Source organism: Scyliorhinus torazame, chromosome 6 (assembly GCF_047496885.1).
Source record: "Scyliorhinus torazame isolate Kashiwa2021f chromosome 6, sScyTor2.1, whole genome shotgun sequence".
Lineage (NCBI taxonomy): Eukaryota > Metazoa > Chordata > Chondrichthyes > Carcharhiniformes > Scyliorhinidae > Scyliorhinus > Scyliorhinus torazame.
Genome location: NC_092712.1, coordinates 271,921,917 through 271,939,723, shown reverse-complemented (window position 1 = coordinate 271,939,723; position 17,807 = coordinate 271,921,917).

Genomic DNA, 17,807 nt, shown 5'->3' with positions numbered 1-17,807 from the left:
GTTGTCCTGGACCTCTGGCATCCCATTGGTGTCTTCCACCATGAAGACTGATGCAAAGTAACTATTTAGTTTGTCTGCCATTTCTTTCTTTCCTATTATTACTTCTCCAGGCACATTTTCCAGTGGTCCAAACTCTATTTTTGCCTCTCTCTTACCATTTATATATATATATATATTTCTTTTTAAATTTCGAGTACCCAATTCATTTTTTTCCAATTAAGGGGCAATTTAGCATGGCCAATCCACCTAGCTTGCACATCTTTTGGGTTGCGGGGGTGAAACCCACGCAAACACGGGGAGAATGTGCAAACTCCACATGGACAGTGACCCAGAGCCGGGATCGAACCTGGGACCTCGGCACCGTGAGGCAGCAGGGCTAACCACTGCATCACCATGCTGCCCCTTTACCTTTTATATATTGAAAAAAACACTTCCTTGAAGTGTTGGGTGCTTTGGATCCGTGGAACACATACAGGCTACCAACACTTAAAAACACTATTTTATTAAGCTGGAAACTGTTGAACATACTTTCACTGTGGGTTAACACGATGTTAGATTAAACTAAAGACCTATGCCTATCCAAACCAGTCTATGCACTCAGCACATGGTGACGATCTGTGCTGTAAGCTCTGTCCTTCTGAGAGGCTGCATCCCGAATGACCGGGAAAACTGATGCCCTCTGTCTTTATAGTGAGTGTGCTCTAACTGGTGATTGGCTGCGGTGTTGTGTGTGTTGATTGGTCTTGCTGTGTGTCCATCAGTGTGTGTGTCTTCACCATGATATACTGGTGTATATTATGACATTCCTATCTTCCTTTACACCTTTCCCCCTCTGATCTCCCTCCCCCACTCTCATCCTTGTTATGTTTGGCCTTCTATAGCTTGCTAAGGAATTCACCAAACATGTAGGCTTGTCCAAACCAGGATTTTTATTGGATCACATGTGGTAAGATAACGATCTGTCACAGAGCAAATTATAATGGAGTTTCTTTGCACTCCTCTGGAACTGCACCGAGCACGACTGTTCACCTGTATGCCTTACCACCATCTCTTCTATTCATCTTCTGATGATGGCTGGATGTGTCTCCACTTTCATGGGAGTCCCTGGCCACAGGACCACGTTCTGTAGACCGCATGGTGTGTCGGCACCGTCACCTGCCGGTTGGAGGTCACACACCATCCATCTATGATATTGCTTACAGGCATCCCCCTTCCTCACAAAACATTGAGATATGTTTACAGGCAACATTGATCTTTTAACTTCATACAATCATGATATTTGTCTAACAAGGTAAATGAGTTTTACTAGGGTGTCCAAAACATGATATGCTTGGCCAGTGTCCATTTCTTTTTTATGCACAGATCCCTCACGGGATCACCTTTGTGATCATTTGAACTGTTGCCAGCCTCTTCGAAGATTGGTTTATGTGCCGGCTTCTTTTTTCTCTTCCTCTTTGCTCTGTGCATTTGGAAGGCCTGTGACTGCCACACTTGTGTCACCAGTCTCTTTCTTTTGTGCTTCCTGGCATGATGATGTTTGCTACTTGGTAAACCACTGTTGCACCTCTATTAGGACCTGTACTACAGGTACGTTGATAGTCCCTGCCTGCTGGCTCTGCCCAGGAGGCAGAGTATAAATATATTGTCCTCCAGGCTGCAGCCATTTCGCCAGCTGCTGTGGGAGGCCACACATCTTAGAGCAATAAAGCCTCAGTTGTACCCAACTCAAGTCTTTGTGCAATTGAAATGAAATGAAATGAAATTTGCTTATTGTCACAAGTAGGCTTCAAATGAAGTTACTGTGAAAAGCCCCTAGTCGCCACATTCCGGCGCCTGTTCGGGGAGGCTGTTACGATAATTGAACCATGCTGCTAGCCTGCCTTGGTCTGCTTTCAAAGCCAGCGATTTTGATCATGCATCAATTTATTGCTCTAAGATTTCAAAAGATTGACCTCCGTATCAAACCGGATCGCCTGCAGCTGGCTCCGCATTCAAGCGACGCCAAAAAGGACTTTCAACACTGGCTAGCTTGCTTCGAGGCATAAATCAACTCAGCGTCCACCCCTGTCTCGGAGGCTCAGAAGATACAGATCCTGTACTCAAGGTTGATCTCCAGCGTCTTTCCGCTAATCCAGGACGCGCCGAACTACGCTGAAGCCATGATGCTTCTCAAGGACAATTACGCTCAGAAGACGAACACGCTCTTCGCCAGGCAAGTACTCGCCACTCACCCTCAACTCCCTGGTGAGTCCATTGAAGACTTCTGGCGGGCCCTAATCCCACTCGTCCGAGACTGTGACTGTCAGGCCGTTACGGCCACTGAACATTCAAACCTCCTTATGCGGGACGCGCTTGTTACGGGGATTGGGTCGGACCACATACGCCAGCGACTGTTAGAGGGGGCCACGCTCGACCTAGCGGAGACAAAGAAACTAGTGCTCTCCATGACGGTCGCCTCGCTCAATGTTCAGGCCGACACCCCCAGCCACGCGGCCCTCTCCTCCTACGCATCGTGGACCCCACAGACCGCCGCCCCAGCGGGGGCCTTACCCAGCCAATGCGCCTGCGCCACGCACCAGCCAGCAAACCCCAGGGGTTCCCGATGTTATTTCTGCAGCCAGCAGAAACACCCCTGCCAATGCTGCCCGGCCCGCTCTGCCCTTTGTAAGGCTTGCGGCAAGAAGGGGCACTTTACTGCGGTGTGCCAGGCCCGTGAAGCCGCCGCTATCGCCCCCACCCCCCACGTTTACGGAAAATGGGCGCCGTCACCTTCACCTCCCCGGTCCACGCGCGGCCTGTAGGCGCCGCCATCTTCTCTCCCTCAGACCAAGTGCGGCCAGTGGGCATGCCCTATCAAGCGGCACATGTGCCAACGCACAAGTGGACTGACTCCGGGCCCTCCATGAGAATCTCTGCCACCCGGGGGTCACTCGCTTCTTCCATTTTATCAAGACCCGCAACCTGCCCTACTCCCTCGAGGAGGTCAGGACCGCCACCAGGAACTGTCAAATCTGCACAGAGTGCAAGCCGCACTTTTACAGGTCAGAGAAAGCGCACCTGATAAAGGCTTCCGGTCCCTTTGAGCTCCTCAGTATGGACTTCAAAGGGCCCCTCCCCTCCAGCGACTGCAATATGTACTTCCTGAACGTGATTGACGAGTACTCCCGGTTCCCATTCGCCATTCCCTGCCCCGACATGACCGCAGCCACCGTCATAAAATCCATCCACAGTATCTTTATCCTGTTTGGTTTCCCCGCCTACATACACAGCGATAGGGGGTCCTCCTTTATGAGCGACGAAATGCGTCAATTCCTGCTCAGCAAGGGTATTGCCTCGAGCAGGACGACCAGTTATAACTACCGGGGAAACGGATAGGTAGAGAGGGAGAACGGAACGTTCTGGAAGACCGTCCTACTGACCCTACGGTCCAGGAATCTCCCAGTCTCCCGCTGGCAGGAGGTCCTTCCCGATGCACTCCACTCCATCCGATCACTGCTGTGTACCACAACAAACGAAACACCTCATGAACGTCTCCTGGTCTTCCCTCGGACGCCCTCCTCCGGAACCACGCTCCCAACCTGGCTGGCAGCTCCTGGACCCATTCTGCTCCGCAAACATGTGCGGGCGCACAAGTCAGACCCATTGGTAGAGAGGGTCCACCTCCTTCACGCTAACCCTCAGTACGCCTACGTGGCGTACCCCGACAGCAGGCAGGATACGGTCTCCCTACGGGACCTGGCGCCCGCTGGATCCCCACCCACACCCCACCAGCCCCCTCCTCCCTCCCACCGGCGCACCCCACGGCAGTCCCCTTCCCAGGGGGCTTGGTTCTTCCACTGGTCCCACCCAGGGATGATGAAGCCACCGAAGAAGCCAAAGTCACTCTCCCGGAGTCACGGATGCCCGAGCCGGCACTTGCATCACCGCCGAAACTGTGACGATCACAGAGGACGACCAGGGCCCCTGATCGACTAATTGTTTCATTCTGATATGTACATGTAAAATGAATACTGTAACTAGTTGTGACATGTAATAAGGCAAAACACTGTACCACCGACAGGTACCACCATAACCTCTATTACTGTATGACGCAAGACCACCACCCCCGCCGGACTCTTTTTTTAACAGGGGGTGAATGTGGTAGCCGGTATTAGGGGTATTACGGTACCTAGATTGAAGCTGTAAGATCATTGGTGTGGGATGTATCTGAGACAGGAAGATCATTGGTGAAGCCTGCCTGCTGGTTCCGCCCAGTAAGGCGGAGTATAAGAGCCTGTGTCTCCCTAGCAGCTGCATTCTGTACCTGCGCTGCTGGGGAAACATCTAGTCCAATCAAGCCTTCAATTGTCATCCAATCTCGCTTCTGGAGCCATTGATCGTGCATCACACTTAAAATGGCCGCCTGCACTGAGACCATGTTTCGTCATGACGTGTGTCACAGCGCTAATGGTGCTGATGTCTTCCTCTGAGTTGGGTCCAAAATTGTGTGAGCTAATTGCATTGTTTTGCTGTGCAGGCACCTCTTTCACAAGACACATTTTACTGTGGCATTCTGATTGAGCCCTTCTTTCTGGGTACACGTACTAACTATGTTACGTTAACATGCTTCGCTATTTTTCATAGAGCAATACCGATCGATGTATTTTAATGTTTCATCATAGCTCTTGTTCTGCTTTTCAGTGCATTAGGCAAAGGTATATAGTTCTGCTGCTTGAGGACCTGCTACCGCTAGGAGCAACGCAATTAGCCTGTCGACAGGCTGTGCCTGGAGGCCTAGGGCTAAAAGTTAGAATTGGAATTGCTGCTTAAAAAGTCACCAATTTCTTTCTACGTTACACGTGAACTGGAGCTGGTGGGGTCCCCTGACTTTGTCCATCTCTAGCTCCAACCTTCTACAGGGTTGAGTCGCCTCAGGCTTCAGTTTGCCAGATCGGTCTCTCCACTGAATTCCTAACTTTGTCACTGCCTTTGTTATCTTCAAATCTTCAGCACACTTGGTACCATGTTGTGTTTGGTCTTCTATACCTTGCTAAGGAATCCACCAGGCACGTAGACCTGTCCAAACTAGGATCTTTATTGAATCTTGCGTGGTAAGATAGTGATTGTGGTGATATGCCTATGGGCTATATCACAGATTGATGGTGTGTGACCTCTGACCAGCAGATGGCAGTGCAGACACACCACACGGCCTCTAGACCAAGGCATGTGACCAGTGACTCCCATATAAGGGGAGACACATCCGGCCATCTTCAGAAGATTGAGAGGGTAATAAGACATACAAGTGAATGGTCAGTGCTAGGTGCAGAGTCCAGAGGAGTAGTAAACAGACTTCATTATAACATGCTCTGTATCAGATTGCTATCTTACCACACGAGACTCAGTTAAAGATTTTGGTTTGGACAAGTCCAAGTGTTTGGTGGATTCCTTCGTAAGGTATAAAGGACCAAACACAAAAGCGATCTGTTACAGAGCAAGTTGTCATGGAATTTCTTTGTACTCCTCTGGAATTGCACCTGGCACGACTGTTCACCTGTATGTCTTACTACCATCTCCTCTATTCATCTTCTGACGATGGCCAGATGTGTCTCCACTTATGACCACGGTCCAGAGACAGCATGGTGTGTCTGCACCGCCACCTACTGGTTGGAGGTCACACATCATCCTTCTATGATATTGCTTACAGGCATATCACCACAATCCTCACCTCCTGACACTTTGGTTCCCCCCCATCCCTGCCTCAACCCCTTCCCTAAGACCTTCATCCATCCTTCCAAACACTCCCACCCGGTTCACCCTTTCCTGTCCCCCAATCTCGCTGGTCATCCCTACCTTCCCATGGCGCAGTCTCTTAACTTCTGCAGCAGGTCCGAAGCTGCAGCTAAGTCACATTCGGTGTGTGAAGACTTCTCATCTTCCGATAGATGTTTCACCGGGAAGCCATCTTGATGATGCTCCACCCACCATGCAATACATGTGTTCCTCCAGGATCTGGCAGCAGTTGGCCTCCATCATCTTCCTCTCTCGGGATGTCTGTAAGCTGAACAAGGCCCGAAAGGTAGGTGCCTACTTTTGCATGACATGCTTATGTGGACGTGTTCTGCGCCGGCGTATTTTCATGGCGATGTGATGGTAAATCAGATGTGGGGGGATGATTCCGGTGGGTAGACAAGTTGATGAGATGCTGATACATAAATATTACATTCCCATGTTGGACGGCGGGAAGGTGGCCCACCATTGACAGGCGCAGTGGACGACCGCTAACTGGTTTCACAATGGTGTGAAATCGATGGTTGGCCTTCCCGCCACATTGTATGCTCATGCCACCAAGCTCACCTGTCGCAAATGGGGTGGGAAATTCCCCTCTTGGCTTGTGGACCTGACAATATTTTTCCCACTCGTCCAAAGTTGTTGCTTCGCTGTTCCTTTACTTTCGCTGAGTCAAAATCTTGGAACTCCCTCCCGAACGCCATAGTGGGTGTACCTACACCTCAGGGACTGCAGCGGTTCAAGAAGGCAACTCACCACCAACTTTTGAAAGGCAATTAGGGATGGGCAACAAGTGCTGGCCTAACCACATCACATAAATTAATTTTTTTTAAAGCCTCTCCTCCTCCCAGAGTGTGGCAGAAAGGGACAAAGAGCACAAACTCAAGAGTGCACCAGCCGATAAGCCAGAGAATGGTAAAAAGACAGGGTGGCATTTTCCCCGAATTGCACTGAATGCGGTAGTGGACGTGAAATTGGCCTTTTCCCTGTGGCTATAATGTTGGTCTTTTGGGCTGTATCGTCTGCTTCCCGCCTCTTTAATTATGCAAGCATGGGAAACATTTGGACTGGGCGTCAATTAGTAGAAGGAACATGGATCCTTGAAAAGGGCCTGCGAAATCTGCATGCAAGCGTGCCCAAGGCCGCCCTGGCCATTCCCAGTAACGTAGGGGCCCTCTCTGAAAAGTCCCAGCAGGGGCTTATGATCAGTCACGATAGTGAAATGGCGGCCGTACACGTACTGGTGGAAGCATTTCACCGCAAAAACCACTGCCAGGCCCTCCTTCTCGATCTGCGCGTACTTTTTCTCCGCTGCAGTCAATGTGCCGGAGGCGAAAGCTATCGGTCGTTCGGCCCCGTTCTCCATCTTGTGGGACAGGACGGCCCCGATACCATACGGGGATGCATCACATGTGACGAGCCAAGGCTTTCCAGGATCATAGTGGGTTAGTAACCCAGACGACGACAATTGTTGCTTTACCCGCCGGAAAGCGGTTTCTTGCGGCTGACCCCAAACCCAGGTGTGATTTTTCTTTAGCAGTAGGTGCAAAGGGGCCAGCGTAGTTGCCAGATTGGGGAGGAACTTCCCGTAATAGTTTACGAGACCGAGAAAAGAACGAAGATACGAAGTGTCAGTCGGGATGGGAGCATGTAGAATTGCACGCACCTTCTCTGCGACGGGGTGCAGACCTTCGCGGTCCACCCGGTAACCTAGGTAGACTACTTCCTTTGCCTGAAATACGCACTTTGTGCGACGTAAACGGACTCCAGCCTCCGAAAGGCGTCTAAGGACAGCCTCCAGATTTTCCAAATGTTCCTGCTCCGACGTCCCTGTAATCAAAACGTCATCTAGGTAGACAGCCACACGTGGTAAACCTCTCAAAATGCCCTCCATAACACGTTGAAAAATTGCGCAGGCAGAGGATACTCCAAAGGGCAACCGTGTATATTCATACAGGCCCCGGTGTATATTAATCGTTACATATGGTCGGGAGGCAGGGTCCAGCTCCAACTGCAGGTAGGCGTGACTCATATCTAATTTTGTGAACGAGAGTCCACCTGCAAGTTTCGCGTAGGGATCCTCGATGCGAGGCATTGGATATCAGTCGAGTCGGGAAACCGTATTCACTGTAAGTTTATAGTCGCCACACAAGCGAACTGTGGCATCTGGCTTCATTACAGGTACAATTGGTGCTGCCCAGTCAGCAAAACGGACGGGCCTGATAATACCCAAACTCTCCAAACGAGTGAGCTCCCCTTCTCGAGCAAGGCATAAGGCACTGGGCGCGTCCGGAAATAGCGCGGCGTGGCTCCTGGTTCAACTTGGATACGGGCTACGGCCCCTTTTATTTTCCCCAAACCAGGCTGGAATACATCTGGGTATCGTCCTAGCACCTCAGTCAACCCTTCAGAAACTGTTTGGAGGATGTGCTGCCATTGCAACCGCAAATGGCGCAACCAGTCCTGACCCAACAGGCTGGGCCCATGGCCGTGCACCACGATAAGTGGGAAACGCCCCTCCTGGCGTCCATAGACAACAGGGGTCATTGTAGTTCCAGCAATGTCCAGTGGTTCCCCCGTGTAGGTGGCCAACCTGGCCTGAGAGTCGGTTAATGTAAGGGTCTGTATACCCTGCTTGATGCGGTTGAATGTCCTCTGGGCGATCACGGAGACCGCTGCGCCAGTATCCAACTCCATCTCAAGTGGGTGGCCATTGACCCGTACTGTCACCTTAATGGGGGCCACACGGGGAGCTGCCACACAATGCAACTGCAGGCAGTCATCCTCCGTCTCCACAGGTTCATCCACATGGAAGGTACGGTCTCTGGGCTGGTCCCAGTTACGGCCCCTGGGCTGGTCCCAGTTTCGGTCAGAATGACGGCGCCTCTGGCGCCCCCAGGACCGCCGTCCTCGACGGGGTCGGCGCCTACAAGTCTGACATGGACATGGCTCCTCATCCATTGGCTCTGGAGAAGGCTCCCTTCGGGGAGGAATGTCCGACCGCCACTGGCGTCGGTCCGGACATTGCCTCGCCCAAGGTACCGCAGGAGTGCGGAGGGATGTTTTCGGACGGAAGGGGTTGCGCCCCAAGGCATGCACTTCCATTCCCTGTAGCTCCTGTACTCCTCGCTCTGCACTCTCTCGGGACAATACTATTTGAATGGCCTGTTGAAAAGTCAATGTTGGCTCAGCTAACAACTTTCTCTGGGTGGCCGCATTGTTAATACCGCAAACCAAACGGTCGCGTAACATTTCTGACAAGGTCTCACCATAGTCACAGTACTCCGCAATCCTGCGTAACCTGGATAGAAAATCGGCAAGGGATTCTCCAGGGGTCCTCTCAGCGGTATTAAACCGGTAACGTGGACTATCGCGGACGGGGTTGGGTTAAAATGTTGCCCCACTATATTCACAAGTTCATCAAACGTTTTGGTGTCCGGCGCAGCTGGGTACGTAAGGCTCCTAATCACCCCAAATGTATGCGGGCCGCAGGCGGTGAGCAATATGACCACCTGGCGCTCGTTTTCGGTGATATTGTTTGCCCGGAAATAGTAACGCATTCGTTGTGTGTACTGGTTCCAGCTTTCCAGCGCAGCATCAAAAACATCCAAACGTCCGTACAGAGGCATGGTATAATAGAAAACAACTTCCAACCTGTATCCAACAAAAATCCAGGGAGGTGGCTTCAGCAGTGTAGACGGCTATTCACTTTAACCTTTGTCGCCAGTTTTGTAAGGGCCACGAAGAATCCAGCACGAGTTATAAGGATACAAAGTAATAACATTTATTTACTATAACATATATACATAACAGTAGCAGTAACTTCCCTTGCTACATACTCCTTCCTGCTGGTTCCTGAACTGGCCAGCTTATTTATACTAGGAGTTTACTAGTGGTTGCTCCGCCCCCCTCATTGGGAAGCTCATACTCCCACAGGATTGTGGGATAGTCATTAGTCCCCAGCCAATGGTAAGTAGGCAGGTTATAACACATATTAAAGCCTTCAATTGTCTCCAACCTTGCTTCTGGAGTTATTGATCGTGCATCATTTTAATACGCTAGTTTTTAAAGGATGGAGCTCCGAATCAAGCCGGAGTGTCTGCAACTCAGCCCCCACGTGGCAAACCCAGCGGCAACCTTCAAGCACTGGCTGGCGTGCTTCAACGGATATCTCGGGAAAACACACCTATGGGAGAACAGAAACTACAAGTTCTGCACTCGAGGGTGAGCCCAGAAATCTACACCCTCATCGAGGACGCGGACGATTTCGATGCCGCAATGGAGCTGCTGAAAGGACATTATATTCGCCCTGTAAACCAGGTCTATGCCCGACATCTACTAGCGATGAGGCGACAAATCCCTGGAGAGTCACTGGAAGAATTCTACTGTGCGCTCTTGGTGTTGAGGAGAAACTGCAGTTGCCCGCAGGTTTTGGCGAGCGACCACACAGAACTTTTGATCTGGGACGCTTTTGTTGCAGGTATGCTGTCCTCCCAAATCCGCCAGCGATTGCTGGAGAAAGAGACACTAGGCCTTAAGGAGGCACGGGCCCTTGCCGGCTCCCTGGATGTGGCCTCCCGAAACGCCCGCGCTTACGTCCCCGACCGCGCGGCAGCCCTACTGGGCAGCATGGAACCCCCCCGCCGCTGACCCCGAAGCATCTCCCATCCCCCCACAAGCTTGAGCTAGGTTTTTTTTCCTACTATGCGGACAAGGCCCGTCCACTGATACAATCCACAGTTTTTCCCCTGTCGATAGAGGCCCGCCAGGCCTTCAGCCGCATCAAAGCAGACATTGCAAAGGCCACGATGCACGCCATCGACGAGTTCCTCCCCTTTCAGGTCAAGAATGGTGCATCCGACGTAGCTCTGGCGGCCACCCTCAACCAAACGGGCAGACCCATGACCTGCTTCTCACGCACCCTCCACGCCTCCGAAATCCGCCATTCCTCAGTCGAAAAGGAGGCCCAGGCTATGGTAGAAGCTGTGCGACATTGGAGGCATTACCTGGCTGGCAGGAGATTCACTCTCCTCACTGACCAACAGTCAGTTGCTTTCATGTTTGATAATGCACAGCGGGGCAAGATAAAAAAACGACAAGATTTTACGGTGGAGGATCAAACTCTCCACCTACACCTATGAGATCTTGTATCGTCCCGGGAAGCTAAACGAGCCTCCTGATGCCCTATTCCGTGGCACATGTGCCAACGCACAAGTGGACCGCCTCTGAGCCCTCCACGAGGACCACTGCCACCCGGGGGGTCACTCAATTTTTCCACTTCATCAAGACCCGCAACCTGCCCTACTCCATCGAGGAGGTCAGGACAGCCACCAGGAATTGCCAAATCTGTGCGGATTTCTACAGGCCAGAGAAAGCACACCTGATAAAGGCTTCCCATCCCTTTGAGCGCCTCAATATGGATTTCAAAGGCCCCCTCCCCTCCAACGACCGCAACACATACTTCCTGAACGTGATTGACGAGTACTCCCAGTTCCCATTCGCCATCCCCTGCCCCGACATGACCGCAATCACCGTCATCAAAGTCCTCCAGTATCTTTATGCTGTTTGGTTTCCCCGCCTACATACACAGTGATAGGGGGTCCTCCTTTATGAGCAAAGAACTGCGTCAATTTCTGCTCAGCAAGGGCATTGCCTCGAGCAGGACGACCAGTTACAACCCCCGGGGAAACGAACAGGTAGAGAGGGAGAACGGAACGGTCTGGAAGACCATCCTACTGGCCCTGCGGTCCAGGAATCTCCCAGTCTCCCGCTGGCAGGAAGTCCTCCCGGATGCCCTCCACTCCATCCAGTCACTGCTCTGTACCACGACCAACCAAGCACCTCACGAACGTCTCCTTGTTTTCCCCAGGAAGTCCTCACCTGGGACCTCGCTCCCGACCTGGCTGGCAGCTCCCGGACCCAGCCTGCTCCGAAAACACGTGTGGGCGCACAAATCGGACCCATTGGTCGAGAGGGTCCATCTCCTACACGCTAACCCTCAGTACGCCTACGTGGCTACCCCGACGGCCGACAGGATATGGTCTCCCTACGGGACCTGCCGCCTGCTGTATCCACCCCCCCCCCCCCCCCCCCCCCCACCGCCACCAGTCCCACCCTCCCTCCCACCAGCGCACCCCACAGCCGCCGCCTTCCCAGGTCAGTCGGTCCTTCCACTGGCCCCGTCTAGGGGTGATGAAGCTGCCACAGAAGCCGAAACCACACTCCCGGAGTCACAGACACCCGAACCTCCACCGGCATCACCACCAAAGCTACAACGATCGCAGAGGACAACCAGGGCCCCCGATCGAGACTATTACAGCCATCAGATCACCTGAAGCGCTACCCCACCACCAACAGATACTACTGCAATGACAGTGCTTTGGACAGTCGCCTAAATCTGCAAGAATCTTGCCCGGCATTGAAAGGCTCTGCGAGACTGCATCCATTGGTTTACACAGCAGCTCAAATGACCAATTAGGGTCTGGGAGTATTTTAGGGGTGTGGGGTCCCTTCTCTAAACCTGCCAGTTGTAGGGTTTAGAGGTCTAATGGCCAACAGGCATCAGTATTTTGTCCTGTTGCCCCCTTTTCTATTGGTACATTCTTACAATCTAGATTTTTCAAGCCTGGAACAAAGGGTTTTGGCAAGGAGATCATTCAATGGCCTGATTATAAATTACTCAAGCATGAGAGCATTATAACAGTGAAGGATCCATATTCCCTAAATTGGGTTTGAATGCTCCTAACATGTCTCAGTTATGCCTCCCTCTTTATTTGGGGATGTGAAATTTTGGAGGGTGCCCATCAGGGGGGAGGGTCTGTCAGTCCTTTGTCAGTCATGTATAGCATGGTTGGACAGGGCGTGATGATCCCCTCCCATATGTCAGTCCTGGAGGTTTCTGGCTTCATATTAGGCCAGAGGGGGCACAGTCTGTAATGACTTAGGCCAGGCCTTTGAGATTGGCCAATTAGAATATGAGTTCCCTGATTAGTGGCCCAATCAGGGAACCCCTTTCTCTGTATATAACAGGGAGTGTCAGATCCTCTGCATTCCCAGTGTAGACAGCAAGCTGAATGCACCTGGTTGGTCGGCTGTTGGTTTTGTAAATAAAAGGAATTCTGGTGAAGCGACTTCTGCCTCCATGAACTTATTACACTGTCACAGTCAAGGGAGGCATCTGCTGCCTATAAATGGAAAAGAGGTAATGTAGGAGCGGGCACTCAATGGTCTTATAGTGGGATCTCGCTAAGTGACAGTACATTAGACTTCAAGTTGGGGAGGGGTCAGGTCAAGATGGGGCATGGAGACATCAACATCAAACAGTTTGGTAGGACAGGGATACTCACGACTATGACTATGGGATCAAGAATTAGTGGGGGAAGAAGCAAAGTGGTTGGAGGGCAGGAAGCCTGAGAACTGTGCTCCTCCAGGATGATGGAAGATCAAGATTGGGACTTAGATATTGAAGGCTATTTGACAGTTTGAAAAGATAGGAAGCTCAGAAAAGGTGGTAGGGTAGTTCTGTTAATATAGGATGCAATAGGTACGAGAGTCAGAGATGACCTTGGCTTGAAAGAGCAAAATGTAGAAACAGTTTGAGTAATTAAGAAATAGTAAGGTCACCTGTGGGAGTAGTTTATAGGCCCTCTAACTGTAGTTAAATGGTAGGATAAGGTATACTGGAAGAAATAAATAGCTACATTTATGGGGAGGCGGTGGTGCAGTGGTACTGTCGCTGGACTAGTATTCCAGAAATTCAGGATAATGGTCTGGAGTTTGAATCTCAAAATTTGAATTCAATAAGAAATCTGGAATTTTTTTTTTTAGAAAATATTTTATTGAAGTATTTGTAATTTTCACAGTTTAAACACTTTAACATTTCTTAAACAGCCGCGTGGGCCAACACACGCAAAAAACATAAGAATAACATGCCCTACTACCCCTGCCCTATTTCCTAATTACCTGTATATTAAGTTCCCTGTCCTTGTCTTACACTACCATGCCTCCCATTTTCCTCCCCCCACTGTTGCCCCCCCCCCCCCCCCCCCCCTGCTGCTGATGTTCAATTTTCCTTGAAGAAGTTGATAAACGGCTGGCACCTCTGGGCAAACCCCCGAATTGAACCTCAAGGCGAACTTAATCTTTTCCGTGAGCACAGTAAGAAGTCTTACAACACCAGGTTAAAGTCCAACAGGCTTGTTTCGATATCACTAGCTTTCGGAGCGCTGCTCCTTCCTCAGGTGAATGAGAAAGGAGCAGTGCTCCGAAAGCTAGTGTTTGAAACAAACCTGTTGGACTTTAACCTGGTGTTGTAAGACTTCTTACTGTGCTCACCCCAGTCCAACGCCGGCATCTCCATATCATGGCTTAATCTTTTCCAGCCTGAGGAACCCTGCCATGTTGCTGACCCACACTCCTGACTTTGGAGGCTGCGAGTCCCTCCATCGCAGCAAAATCCGTCTCCGGGCCACCAGGGAGGAGAAGGCCAGAACATCGGCCTCCTCCTCTTCCCCCCCGTACATTGCCAATTCTGAACTCGGAGTCACCCTCCCTTCCAGGACGTCTGACATGATGTCCGCAAAACCCTGCCAGAATCCCTCAACTTCGGACCTTGGGTAGGGTGCTTTTTCCAAGAGCTGATGCAGACTCGATGGGCCGAATGGCCTCCTTCTGCACTGTAAATTCTATGATAATCTCTGATGCATCGACCCGTTACCAGATCGATACCAGCAACCATCAGCATAACAAAACACCAGCCATCTGCATACTAATGAGCAATCCCTGGGAACACTGAGCAACATTTAGACACACAAAGCAAAACCAGACTCTTCGGCGCCAGCAGAAGCCTACACAAAAGGAGGTGAACGACCACCTCAAGACCACCCATCGATCAGGGAACCGCTCCAGCATTGGAGAAAATCATACCAAGTGATTGGGACAAAGTCCAATCACTTGGGACCAGGTACAGGGTCCGCCCCGAAAGGCGGGAAGCCCCTGGGGACTATAAGAATTGAGCCCCAAGTTCAAGGCGCTCTCTCTTCAACCTCTTCCAGCTCTCTTCCTGCTCGCTTAACTCTTCAACAGCCGCTCAAAAAACTGTAACGCTCGCTACGAGATAGGCGCTCCTAGCTACCAATCTGTACCAACTTTGAATCCCGCAGGCTCAAAACCTGAACGAAAGGCCATTCATTTCCCTGACCTGGTGGGCCAGTTCCAAGTTAAGTATTGGCCTGTTAACTGTAGAAGTAGCTTAGACGTAGAATTTGTACATGAGTAGTGATTACTGTGGATAATAAATGTGCTTTGATTTAAATCTTACTAAGCGGTGTATTGGATTATTGATCATTACTCGGACTTGAACCACGTGGCGGTATCATAAAGATACCTGGCGACTCAAGAGCAAAGGTGATAAAACAGAGCAATTAAACTAAGGCAAAGTTAGCAACAATTTATCCTCCACTTCCTCAAAAAAACCTCCTCATCGGGGCCACAGTCATATGAGCCCTATGAACCACCTTGAACTGGATCAGGCTAAGCCTGGCACATGACAAGGATGAATTGATTCTCCTCAAGGCCTTTTCCCATAGTCCGACTTCCAACTCCCCTCCCAACTCTTCTTCCCACTTCGTCATCACCTCCCCGATTGGGACCCCTTCCTACTCCATCAATTCCTTGTATGTATCCGAGACCCTCCCCTCCCCAACCCCCGTTTTTGACATCACCTTATCCTGTAGTCCCCTCGGGCGGGGGGGGGCACCTCCTAAAGCCCCCGTCCAGCCGTCCCCGGAACAAAACGGTGATTGTCACAGATCGGCGACCACACTGACGCCCCCTCCAATCCCATTTGCTGTCTCCATTGCCCCCACACCCTCAGGGCTGCCACAACCACTGGGCTTGTGGAGTACCGAGCTGGCGGGAACGGCAGGGGCGGCGTTAGTAAAGCCTCCAAACTCATACCTTTACAGGATGCCGCCTCTACTTAGAAATCTGGAATTAATGATGACCATGAAATCATTGCTGATTGTTGTAAAAACCCATCTGGTTCACTAATGTCCTTTAGGGAAGGACATCTGCCATCCTTAGTGGTCTGACCTACATGTGACTCCAGACCTATAGCAATGTGGTTGACTCTTAACTGCCCTCAGGGATTGATAATGCAGGCAGTGAAGGTGAACGTTCTGCCACATTTTTTGTTTCTGTTTCAGTGTCTGCCGGTCTTTTTACCAAAGTCATGTTTTAAGGGGGTGAATAGGCTGGTCTTGTTGTTTGCGTGGGCAGGGAAGGTGGCTAGGATAAGGAACGTAGTGCTCCAAAGGGCACAGCAGTCGGGGGATACTATTCCTGGGCAGCGAATGTGGAGAAGGTGAGGGGCTGGAGTAGAAAGATGGAGGCCTAATGGGTGCGGATGAGGCGGGTTCCTGTAAGGGGTTGGAGTTGCAGGTGCTGGCAACGTTGCGAGAAAGTCTTCCTTAATTTTCCGGTGCCACTGTCCTCTTCATTGCTTGAGGAGGTGCTGTCAGTGATGGGGCTGGAGGGTGGGGTCATTTGGGCAATTTATAGTATGATCATGGAGGAGGATAAGGTGTCCATGGAAGAAATTAAGGCCAAGTGGGAGGAGGAGCTGGGGATGTTGTTAGAGGAGGGATTATGGTGCAAGGTGCTGCGGAGGGACAATGCCTCAACCTTGTGAGCGAGACTGGGATTGATTCAATTAAAAGTGGTGCACAGGGCACACTTAATGAACGTGAAGATGAGCCAACTCTTTGAGGGGGGTAGTGGATAGCTGCAAAGAGTGTGGGAGTGGCCCAGCTAATCATGTTCATATGTGCTGGTCCTGCCCAAAGTTGGAGACATTTTGGGGGTTGTCTCTTAGCACCATGTCAGATGTCCAACATGTAGATTTGGAGCCTGATACCCTGAAGGCTATATTTGGGGTGTCAAACCTGCCGGAGTTGCAGATGGATGTGGGGGCAGATGTCTTCGCCTTCACCTCGTTGATCGCGCGCAGGTGGGTCCTGTTGGGATGGAGGTCAGTTCCTTCCCCTGTGCCTCGCTGTGGCTGAGGGATCTAATGGAGTTCCTGTACTTGGAGAAGGTGAAATTTGCTCTGAGGTGGCAGATGACGGGTTCCACAAGAGATGGGGTTTGTTTATCTTCCACTTTGGGAATCCGGTTGCCATCAAGGGGTTGTGGCGGGGCAGGGTTTTGTGTTTATTCTTTGTATAAATGTTAAAATATTGAAAATTTGAATAAAATATTTTTCAAACTTTTCAAATAATATTTTCAAATAAAATATTTGTCAGACTCTTCTGCTCAACCTAACAGAATTTTGAAAAAATGAAAACTACAGACTGACCTGGCTCCTCCCATTAATTACGTCCACCATATCCCACTGAGGTGTCCTATCACCTGCTTAGTTTAAAAAAAAAATGTTGTCCAATTAAGGGGCAGTTCAGCATGGCCAATCCACCTACCTTGCACATCTTTGGGTTGCGGGGGTGAGACCCATGCAGAGAATGTGCAAACTCCATACGCACAGATACTCGGGGCCAGGATCGAACCCGGGTCCTCGGCGCCATGAGGCAGCAGTGCTAACCACTGTGTCATCATGAAGCTGTTTCACCTGCTTAGTTAGCACCAAATACAATCCCTCATAAATTATCTACTTTTCAGGGAATCTTCAGCAATCAAAACAATATCCTATTGTAGATCCCCAAATTTCTTTCTCTGTCAGTCTGGCCTCAATAAAAGTTGAGACGGATTCGCACGTAAAAAGAAGTTATTTATTTAGCTTGCAAGCTTAATCATCTTACAGAAACGTAAAAGACATCCAGCCTCTTACACCCCAGAAAAACGACTGACTAAAAGACAAAGGGATCTCTGCAAAATCAATTCAAATGGTATCAAGTTTCACATACTCGACGGACATAGGTCAGCCTATGTCCCTCCTGACCTGTTTAATCTATTCTGATTGGCTCACTTCCAATCCCTTTCTTTGGCCCCTATCAATGCAGCATCACTCTCATAGACACACCTCTTCC